Raw genomic sequence first — 12,058 nt, forward strand, 5'->3', positions numbered from 1 at the left:
CCCCACTGGGCACTTTTCAATTTGCCTTTCTGTCCTTAACAGATGCTCTTTGGTTCAGAAGTCTGCTAACTTATTTGGAGAGAAGTGCCAATGTGCAAACCAAACAAAAATAAGTGAAGTTATGGAAGGCAAAAAGCAGTCAAATGACAAGATGTATAGAGAGGCCGAGGACATAGATAAAAGTTGAATTTTGGCTTCTAAATTGAGTAAACAGATTTGGGCTCATTGGGGCTTTACAAATCGTCGTCATTGTAGGCAGCAGCCCTTATCCAGAGAACTGCTGACAATCAAAACTCTCTTGCCCAAGAGCTCTAGGTGGAAGGAGTAGGGATGTCTTTGTGATCGAGCTGGCATTCTTCCAAAAAGCAAGTAAATGTCTGAGTCCTGAAACACTAGGAAAGTAGAGCTTCCAAGAGACTCAAATATTTTGTTTCCTAGAGTACCTGGTAGTTCCTAGAATGCCGAGGAGCAGGGCTAGGCCTCTGAAGAAGCAAAGGAGGCAACCTAAAATTTAAGGAGCCATTCACTCTCAAGCCAAGCAAGTGCAAGTCATCTGGGAGTGAGTGAGTGCTCCTTAAATTTTGCACTCAAGGTGCCTCCCTTGCCTCACCCTACTCCTGCATCTGCCAAGAGTATTGCACTTCAGTGAAAAATCAAGAGATTTCCAGTCTTGTTCCCCCGCATCACCCCATCCTAATTATGGAGCTGTCCAGAAGGAACCTTTATAGAAGATAGTTGGCAAATTTCATCTCTTAAGCTGATGCTTCCAGATCCAAAAAGGACTAATTAGTGGACTGATGTAAAGGAATTTGAGATTCTAAAATCCCACCCCACTCACCAATTCAAATAATGCCTAAAAGCAAAAGGAAATGTCCACGCTGCATTCTCAAAAAAGGCAGGGGGTGTGTGCGTGGGGGGGGGGGAGTAAATACTGCTAAGAACAAAGTTTTCTCTTTACAAATAATTTCTAAATAACGCTTAATTGTCCAGAAAAAAAGGTCAAACAGTGTTGGAGGATTGTTCTTCCTCCTTTGGTGAAAGCCTTTAAAGTATATCTTTCTTTAAAATACATCCAATTTACTTAAAGTAACATGCTGCTTAAGGGTTACATTATAAAGCAGCTATTTTGTTTCACAAATCTTAAGATTTATCTCATTTCACTTTAGACTCTTAAGAGGTGGCCTTTTATTTAAGAGATTAAAAAAATGTTTATCTGAAACCCGGTGGCACCTAACTGCTTTTGTGAATAATCAAGTCTTTGGTGATCCCATATTGAAGTTGGTCCAAATCTTCCCGTGGACAAGTATTGTAAAAGTTTCATTTTCTAAGATTTTTTTCCATATCAGTTTTTCCTACTCTAGAAACGGTGTTTTTTGTTTGTTTGTTTTTTGTTTTGTTTGTTTTCTTAATTCCAGGTAGCAGCCTTGTGGAAGTTTTCTGAATTTGGAGAAATCTCCATATGATGGCTTTCCTTTGTTTCTTGAGAATATTTTCCTGTAACAATTTCCTAAAAAGCGGTTACTCCAGCAAAGTGGAAAGAAGCTGCGTTTTTGTATCTCAACAGTCCTGACGGATGTGAGGGTTTCGCCCCCAGCCCTAGCTCAGGCTCCTTCACTGGTTGCAAATATTTCAACCACCCGCCAGGTCCAGCAAAGGCCGCGGCTCCTCTCTGCTGCACTCAAGGACCAGCTCCGCTTCCACCCGCCGCGCTCGCTCCCCCGCCGCTGCCTTTTCGGTCACCAGTTTGTTTACAAAAATCTGGGAGGGAAGGGACGGGAGGCCGGGGATGGGGGAGGACTTGCTCTTTGTTTACATTAAACAAATGGCAGTCAAAGAGCTCAAGCAAAATCTTCCTTGACCTCGTTCTCTCTAATTTTAACAAAAAGGAAAAAAAATATTGTATCTAAAGGCAACGTGAATGGGGCGGGAGAAAAAGAGGACCAGCTTTTCGCTCTATTCAGCGGGGCCGCGGGGGCGCGGACCATTTCCGCCGGCTTTGTGAGGCGGGGCCGGGGGGCCTGGGGGGTCTGCGCGGCGGCCCGCGGGGCTGTCAGGCGGCTCAGCGTAATCGGGGCTAATGACGGCGGCCGGGGCCCGGCGGGACAATGCGCGGGGCCGCGGGGTTTGCTCGGCCTGAATGGCTAATAGGTTTGCCGGGGGCCGCGCGGGGGGCGGTGTCTCGGGGGGGGGGGGGGGCGGCCAGGGGAGAAGGGGTCACTGTGCGCGCGGGGACCCGGCGCCCGGGCGCGTCCCTCCGCCGCGCGCCTGGGGCGGCCCCTGCAGGCCAGCGGCGAGAGGGCGCCGGGGCGGCGGGCGCCCTGGAGGAGGCGGCCCTGAGCCGGGGGGTCGGCCGCGAACCTTCCCGCGGGATAAGAGCGTGGACCCCCGTAGGCGGGAAGGCCGGTCTTTCCTCCGGGTCCGAGTCGGGACTCCGGGAAGGACAGCTGACCGCGCGCCACCTTTTCCGCCCAGCGCCCGGGGGGGCCCCCCGACGTGGAGGCCTCGAGCCACTGCCGTCGGGCTGCCGGGCCCAAGAAGCGCGGGGAGAGAAACGGCTCAACACTGGGAGGCGGGGCAGGAATTAAATAAAAATCAGGGTCGGATGAGAAGCAGACAAAGGAGCGCTCGGGAGGCAGCGGAGGCGCAGGCGCGCGCTCGCCCTGGAGCCCCTGGCGGCGCGCCGTTCGAGAGCCTCCGGCGCGAGGGTGCGCCGGGCGGGCGGGCGCCCCGAGGCTGGGCCGGGTGGGAGAACGGTCGCCACCGCCGGCGCTCGGGGGCGCGGCGCGAGGCGTGGGGCAGAACAGCGGGGAGGCTCGGGACTCCCGGAGAGGGATTGGCGGGCTGTAAGGATGCGGGAGGACTCTGCGCGGCCGGCAGGCCCGCGGGGTGATCCGTCGGGGCGACACGTAGGGGCGCGGCGCCGGAGGACCGAATGTCCGCGGCAGCACAATTAAACGCCCGCAGGTCCCCGCCGTCCCGACACCCGTCCTTCTGGAAACTCGGCGGCTCCCGTTTCAGCTCTCTGGAAGCTCCTCACGCTAGAATTGCAGCCCCATTTGCTAGAGTTTATATTCCCGAACTTCTTTACGACCCCCCTGCTGTGAGGGACCCCACTGGTTTGGGCCCCTTTTCACTCCCTTGTATGGGGACAAGGCAGCGAGAGAGCGACTTCAGGGCAGAACCAGCGTTTCTCGGCCCCGAGCCTCCGGCCAGTTTCCGCTGGCCTTGCTGTTCCCCGCCCCGAGCGAGGCTCCCCTCCCGGATCGCTAGCCTGTCCGTCCATCAAGCCTACCCCGCCTCGAAGGAGCCTTGTCCGATTTGCTGACCCCCGCGGAGACTTGCCCACTTGCGTTTCAATGCTTCCAGCGTCCTTACTGAACGCCTGTTTTAAAGGCGGTAATACGCTTACTCGTCTCTACGTTTGACTGCCCCTGCTAGAGTGTAAGCTCCTTAAGGGCAAGGGCCAAGTCACACACATCTGTATATTCCCAGAGCATAGACTATTAGGTGCTCAAATATTTTTTAAAGATTTTATTTAATTATTTTGAGAGAGAGGGGAAGGGAGGGAGGAAGAAGAAACAGCAATGTGTGGTTGCCTTTCCCACGCCCCCTGCTGGGGACCTGGCCCACGCACGACCCAGGCTTGTGCCCCGAGGGGGAATCCAACCGAGGACTGTGGCAGGCCCGCAGTCAGTCCACTGAGCCACACCAGCCAGCGCAGTGCTCAAATATCTTTAAACTGGACGAATTAATGGATCTCCCTCGAAGCCTGTCTGTTCCGAATTAGTGGAGTAGTGCTGCTAGCTCTAAGCTCATTTGAACCACGAAGGTGGCTAATGTAGGCTGGACCCAACGTTCACTTAAGTCCTCCCAGCTCAGGTTACCTGCTTTTACTCACTTGTCAGGTGGTCTGGGATGATTCTCCCTTGGGGCATATGACTTTTTAAAAAATCATGTGGGTTTGGGTTCATAACAGGAAAATTATCTTCTCACACACCATTTTCCTAAACAGTAAGGTTTACTTGCTACTAAACTCATCTCAATTTATAAAATTTAATGGACAGAAACGAATGAGCTGTGTGTAATTCTGAATTCTGACTTTATATACATATATATCTGCCTCTTGGAGAGTCATTTGAACCTGGCATTGTCAGTTTGCAACTTGAGAATGTTGATTTTACTATGTCTTTCTGACTGAAGAGATTACTTTTGAATTTTCTGGCATGAAATAAAATATCTAAGTTTCGGCAGTGCATTAAAAAAAAAAGTTTTATTGTTGACACTGTTGCAGATGTCTCCTATTTTCCCAGGTGGTGCACTTTAATTTGATATATGAACAGTCTGGTTGGTGGTAAACTAGTTTATTGTGTATTTCAAATGTTTTCAGCCATGTAAAATTAAAGAGTTGTCCATTTAAAGCATATTTCATTGCATTGGGTATACTCCTGACTTTCCATAAATTCATGATAAAGTTTTCATTTCAACTAAAAGCCTATGCATACGTACATACTAGATATCTGATCTACCAAATTATTTTTGGATTTGTCAGTTTACAGCCGACAAGCCAATAGGAAGAGGAAAACTATTGTAAGCAGCATGTAGCAATGGACTAGTACCTGAGAGAATGGGATCAAACATATCTTGCTTTAAAATACTTAATCACTGTGAATATGGGCAACTCACTCAACTCTTTGAATTTTAGGATTTTGTTGTTTTTGTTATTTTTTTTTAAATTCAGGTATGTCTCAAAATCAATGACATCTTGGCTTTGATAAATTAATACAATATTTTAATTAAATGAAATACTATTAAAATGTAAAAATGGACAACCTAGAAATTGTCCAGACATTCAGGTTCCAACCCCAGGACCAGGATGTGACTACTTTAGCATATTTTAGCAGAGATAAATCAATGATGATAGGTGAAAGTGAATTGGAACAAGGTGGTTCTCAAGGGGGTTCCCCAGCGAGCAGGCCATCAGCATCAGCATCAGCTGAGGACTTGTTCGAAGCACAACCTTCTCAGGTCCTTCCCCAGAAGTGCTGAATTAGAATTCCTGGGGTGTAGGGCCCTGCAATCTGTGTGGTCTTTTTCAAAGAATTTATTTATTCATTTTTAGAGAGAGGGGAAGAGAAGGAGAGAGGTAGAGAAACATCAATGTGTGGTTGCTTCTCGCGCCTGCCCCACAACCCAGGCATGTGCCCTGACTGGGAATTGAACTGGCGACCCCTTCAGTTCACAGCCCATGCTCAATCCACTGAGCTACACCAGCCAGGGCTGCAATCTGTGTTTTAACCAAATCTCTGGGCATGAATTTCAGATTCACTCCTGTAGTAGCTAGACAAAGGAGACACGTGTTCAGAGTGTATTCTGCATATCTGGGGGAGGACAGAGCCCTAATATTTTAACCAGTGGCGAGGCTGCCATAAAAAGAGCCTTAGTTTTTACTTCTGAAAAATGGGGTTGATAGTATCTAGGGATATTGTGAGAGTTTGGGATAATGTGTATAAAACACCTAGCACAGACTCTCTCATATGATAGGTGTTCAGTGACTGGATTTTCCCTTAAGTATTAAAGCAAAGAAATAAGCTGTAGAACTCACCTTAAGATTGTTTTTTAATAGATGTCACCTACATATTTGGCATATGATTGAATTTAAATCCTAAATGTTGTCCTTAGTACCAGAAGCAGCTCTGCTTACCACCCCCAGCAGAGACAACCCAATGTGTTGGTGTTCCCGCAGTAGTAATGGATGAGCTTGTGCTGGCACCATCATTCTTTACTAAGGCTTTTCACTCTGCCTGGGGCTGCTCATCATCTCTGAGAAGTTCTCTGAAGGGATCACACCCATCCTGCAAGTCAAAGTGTAAAGTATGATCACTGAAAAGATAACCCTTGGAGGAAATGAAAGATCCATTTCTTTGAGGAGGAAGCAGTGATCCCACTTTATACTTACATTTTTATGGCTCTTTACAGCTAATAATAAAGCCCTTTCACCTGCACAATCTCACTTCCTCACAAGACCCCACAAGGTTAAATTAGCAGATACGGTGATTGTAGCCTTCCAGATAAGAAAACTAGCTGCTCACATTACTTGCTCAAAATCACAAGACCAGAGAAAAATCCAGATTTTGTAGGGCTTGAAGTTTACACAATTTGGAGGGGAATACTCTTTAAAGTAAAGGATACAAGATTATGAGTACGAAATTGGCTACAAGAAAATAAATCATAAGAGAGAGGGGAGAAGACACAAGTCTGGTGCTGGGAAAAGACTAAAGATTAGATTGTAGGAAAGGAAAAATAGAAGCCATGTTTTGAAGAACTGCACTACAGGTGCTTCATCAGTTTTGTACGAAAATGAGTCTGAAATAGCAGCTTCATGTTTGAAAGATCTCTGAATCGTGGGTAGTTACTTAAGTGAGTTGATCAGGAGCCTGTCATGAGACAAGTAGAAGGAAAAAACCCAGTAACATTATTTTCTGTAGCAACAAATGAGAAAAATCAGGGGAAAGTTAAGTGTATCAAATGGCTGATGTCAGTCAAAAGACAACATGGCACAGAATTTCCGTATTCCAACCAGCCTAGAGATGTGGCATATCAGTATGTGAAAAAGGGGTCTCGAATTTATGTGGAGGGGCAAATAGGCTATGGTGGATACGTGGATAAAAATAATGTGAGGCAACAAGCAACAATAATCATAGCCGACAACATTATATTTCTGAGTAACCAGATAAAAGAGAAGGTATAGTGTGGATGATTCTTTGTCCATTGTTTGATCCAGTCTCATTTCCAAATCATTATAGTCTTTATATTTTCTAAGGATAAGAATTAAAAATATTAAAACCTGGCAGATACAACCAACATCAATACAAATAATAACAAAATACCACAAACGATAACAAAATCATTTTGTTAACTACCTGTCATGTACACCTCTAGAATACTTTTCTCTCTACTTTTTTTTTCTGTATGTTCTTGGATTATGTCTTTATATGCCAAATAATTTTATAGTGCAATCTCAAATAGGTAATTCAGATTTCCTCCAGTATGGATTGATTTCAAGTTTTTTTATTATTCATAATTTAGAAGAGCTTCTTTCAGCTTTAAAGCTCAGTATTGGTAATGCCATATGTAGTTTTTAGGTTTGTTATCAAATTTGGGAAAGTGTCTATATAGTTGCTTTCATATACGAGCAGTAAGATCTCAGGACTTTTCAAGTTCCCTTGAACAGTGACCCATCCTAAACAATTTTTGCACTGATAACACCCATTAACCAGTTTGTGATCGAGGGCTTTCTACCTTCATGTTGTGACACAGAGATCAATCAGCACAATGGACAGGAGGAATATTCCCTTGAGACCTTCCTGCACTGAAGCAGCTAGCAGTAACCTAAAAATACAGAAAAGTGAGAGCAAACCATAGAAATATATACCAGTAAACCTATGCTAATCGCATCTCCAACTCAATATCCCTTTAGCTATTGGATTACAGAAATGACAATGGTCACTCCAGGGATACCCAGCACTGGGGGAAATGTGACAGGGAAAATAGGAACAGAGACAGTGGTCTGTTGTAATTAAATTGTCTTATTTTGCAGACTTGCCAAAAATGCATGATCATGTGAACATACTGCTAGGATCCCTTCCAGGGCCTGGAAAGATGCCTAGGCAAGTGAGTTATTTGGAACCTAAGTGTCATTTGCTTCAAGATAATTCTGCCTCTGCATAGGACCAGTTGAGTATTCAATGAAACAGGTTTTCTGACTCCAAGTCCAGTACGCTGTTCTATTATATGGGACATAAAGTATATTCCCCGAAAGTTTTGACAAGGTTATACTCAAAAGTTGTTTTTAAAAGTGATTCATTGATGTATAGAGGGAGAGTTTAAGATTGAAAATGGAGAGCTGGCTTTGGGGAGAACTGTGAGGTTCACAGGTTACCCTTTAGAACCCATTACCTTTCCTTTTGGGAGTTCTTCACCTTGCCTCTTTATGAGTACGACATCCCAAACTGTCAAAAATCCTTCAGTGCTCTTCTTGGTCAAAATTGATTCTCAGTTGTGTGTGTGTGTGTGTCTCTCTCTCTCTCTCTCTCTCTCTCACACACACACACACACACACATCAGACAAACCAATCCACATCACACAAATAGCTGCTAAAAGCTTAATGAATTACCTACAGATGGGGGCCTGGAAGGGTACTTACTAACTGCTAGGAGATAAGCCTTTAATTCAATAACTCCAAATCACTAATGGTAGCAATTCAGACATCACTGGTAGGCTACTAGAAAATTACATTTGGTTGGAAGAGAGCCAGGAACCCTTCAAGTCATTTCATGGAGATAGATAACTGCATTTTGGGTCAGATATTGCTAATATTAAAAATAAAGTAAAATAAACTTGTTGGGACCCCAGCTTTTCCTTCAAGTTGCAATTCCTTCTCTGTCATTCCCTTACCACCAAACTTCAGAAAAGTAGCCTACTTTCTTTGCCTTCATTTCTTCACTATATACTCACTCCTTAACCTCCTGCAATCTTACCTTTACTTGTATCATTCCACCAAAACTGTTCCCTCAGCGGTCACTCTGCTTGTTCATCGAACTACTCAACCTATTGATTTTCAACACTATTGAGCATCTCTTTCTTCTAAACAGGACCAGAATTAGGTTGAGGCAAGGTATTTAATGTATAAAATTTAAGGGGTCTCTCTGTCTCTCTGTCTCTCTCTTTCTCAAAGAGTCCTGTAAGTTCAGGTTTGACTTCTGAACTTTCAGTGTATCTCCTTAAATTTTGCACTGTAGATGTCTCACTTCCCTCACACTAGCCCCAGCCCTGTTCTGAAATGTAACTGAGCTTCCCACCATATTCAAAGCATGCCTACAATTTGCTGCCTTCATGCCTTTGCTCATGATGCAGGTGTTAATGAACTCCATGCTTTTTGCCTGCCCTGCATCTTGTCCTACCCTCTTCTGATAGCATCCCTAGGGAACTGCTCCTCTGCAAAGTAGTATATTTCTGGTGGGGCCATCAAACGCAGTACCTTCCATCCCAGCTCACAGCAGGGTATAACCAGCAACCAAGGTCAGTCCTTTCCAGAGAGTTCTAAATTAGAAGCAAAGGGGCAACTCTTTATTTTACTGTTAGAATGACACTGAAGCTAGCTCCAGCCTTGTCTTTCCTGGATTTGGTTACAGGAGCTATTTATTATCCTCCCATGTTTTCTTTCTTTGTTTAAGCTATTTGAATTTCTGTCAATTACAGACAAGAGTGCTGAGATATAACCTAGAATGTTCTTCCTTTTCCCTCACCTCATCTCTACAGGTACATAGACCCAACTTTCATGGCTCAATTCAAAGGCCATTTTCCTCCCAGAGCCTTCCTTAATCCATAGAATTTAACTGAGGTCTCCCTTCTCTGAACTGCTCTGGCATTTTATACATCTCTATTGGTTATTTAGCTTCATGTCATATCTCCTAAAGTACTGTATGCTCTTCAAGGGCAAGATACATCATCTTTGTAATCCTATAAGTGAACATAGGATTTTTTTGACACAGCAGAAAAGCAATAGATTTTTGCTGAATGAATGAATTAAATGTATGACTGACTATGACTAAGGAAATCTAGAATCTCTGTTTCCTTTCAGGAAATTTTAGTCAGAATAATTTGAAGTTCTAAAAAATATATTTTTTTCCAAAAGAAAAATAAAAGAAGGACTGGCCCACCGATTATTAGAGAAGGATGATGAATTTTTTAAAGACATTTTTAAAATATTTTATTTATTTATTTTTAGAGAGAAGGGAAGGGAAGGAGGAAGAGAGGGAGAGAAACATCAATGTGTGGTTGCCTCTCACGTGCTTCCTATTGAGGACCTGGCCTGCAACCCAGGCATGTGCCCTGACTGGGAATCGAACCAGCTCAATCCATTGAGCTATACCAGCCAGGGTGGAGGGTGAATTTTAAAAGGTGCCAGAGTTTTGTTTTGTTTTCAGATGCAAGCATCTTATTTTATTTTTTAATATATTTTATTGATTACACTATTACAGTTGTCTTAGTTTTTACCCCTTTGCCCCCCTCCACCCAGTAATCCCATTCCCTCCAGCAATACCCCCTTAGTTCATGTCCATGGGTCATGCTTGTAAGTTATTTGGCTACTCCATTTCCTATACTATCCTTAATATCTCCTTGTCTATTCTGTACCTACCAATTTGTACTTCTTAACCCCTGTACCTTTTCCCAAAATCTCCCCTTTCCCTCTGTCAACTGATAACCATCCAAATGATCTCCATATTGACAATTCTGTTTCTATTCTGCTTTTTTCCTTACTTTGTTTTTTAGATTCCATTGTTGATAGTTGTGAATTTATTACCATTTTAATGGTCATAGTTTTGATCTTCTTCCTCTTAAATAACTCCCTTTAACATTTCATATAATAATGGCTTGGTGTTGATGAACTCCTTTAACTTTACCTTGTTTTGGAAGCACTTTATCTGCCCTTTAATTCTAAATGATAGCTTGGCTGGATAGAGTAACATAGGTTTTAGGTCCTTGCTTTTCATCACTTTAAATACTTCTTGCCAGTCCCTTCTAGACTGCAAAGTTTCTTTAAAGAAATCAGCTGACAGTCTTATGGAAACTCCTTTATAGGTAACTCTCTGCCTTTCTCTTGCTGCTTATATGATTCTCTATCTTTAATCATTGGCATTTTAATTATGATGTGTCTTGGTGTGGTCCTCTTTGGGTCCATCTCGTTTAGGACTCTTTGAGCTTCCTAGACATAGATGTCTATTTCCGTCACCAAATTAGGGAAGTTTTCTTTCATTATTTTTTGAAATAAGTTTTCAATTTCTTGTTCTTTTTCTTCTCCTTCTGGCATCCCTATGATTTAAATGTTGGTACATTTGAAGTTGTCCCAGAGGCTCCTTAGCCTGTCCTTGTGTTCTTGGATTCTTTTTTTTTTCTTGCTGTTCTGATTGAAATTTTTTTCTTCCTTATGTTCCAAATCATTGATTTGATTCTGGGCTTCATCCCCTCCACTGTTGGATCCCTGTAAATTTTTCTTTATTTTACTTAATGTAACCTTCATTTCTGCCTGGGCTTTTTTTATGCTGTTGAAGTACCCAGTGAGTTCCTTGAGCATCCTTATAACCAGTGTTTTGAACGCTGCATCTGATAGATTGCTTATCTCCATTTTATTTAGGTCTTTTTCTGGAGTTTTGGTGTATTCTTTCATTTGGGCCATGTTTCTTTGTCTTCTCATTTTGGCAGCCTCCCTGTGTTTGTTTCTATTTACTAGGTAGAGCTGCCTTCACTGCCTGTCTTAGAAGTGTGGCCTATTATAGAAAGTACACCAGTAAGTTGGATGGGGCGGAGCCTTAGGTAGTCGCCAGGGCAGGACAACTGGTAAGAACCAGATAGATGGAGTCTCAGATATGGTGTTGCTGCTCTGTAGCTCTGTGTGGGGGAGGGCTCAGAAACGGGATAATGATGCTGCCTGCCCTCTGAAATTTTGCCTGGGAGGAAGCTGTCCCTTGGTACTTGCCCTGATGCCAGACACTTCAATTTCTCTCCATATGCCATTGGTGCCCTTCCAGCTGCTGTCCAGGTGCTGAAGCCCAGAGGGAATATCGTATTTTTCTGATTATAAGGCACACTTTTTCCCACCCCCCAAATTTGGGAGGAAAATGGGGGTGCATTTTATAGTCCGAATGTAGCTTACCTGGCTCGCTTGGGGAGGGGAGAGGGATGCGGCAGTGGGTCGGGATTTTTTTTTTTCCTATTTTCCTCCTCTAAAACCTAGGTGCATCTTATGGTCTGAAAAATATGGTAAGTCTGAGTAAGTCCTAAGTCCGTTGCGGGCCCTTTAAGAGGAGACTACTGAGAATTCCTCAGTTTCTTCCACTGCCCTAACCCCGCTCCAACCAAACCCCACTGGTTTTTACAGCCAGAAGTTATGGGGACTTATCTTCCTAGCAGTGGACTGTGGGCTGGGTGATCTGGCGTGGGGCTGGGATCCCTTTCTCCCAAGGTATCCCTCCCTATTTTTACTCACTACACGTGGAT

This window comes from Desmodus rotundus, chromosome 7 (assembly GCF_022682495.2).
Source record: "Desmodus rotundus isolate HL8 chromosome 7, HLdesRot8A.1, whole genome shotgun sequence".
Lineage (NCBI taxonomy): Eukaryota > Metazoa > Chordata > Mammalia > Chiroptera > Phyllostomidae > Desmodus > Desmodus rotundus.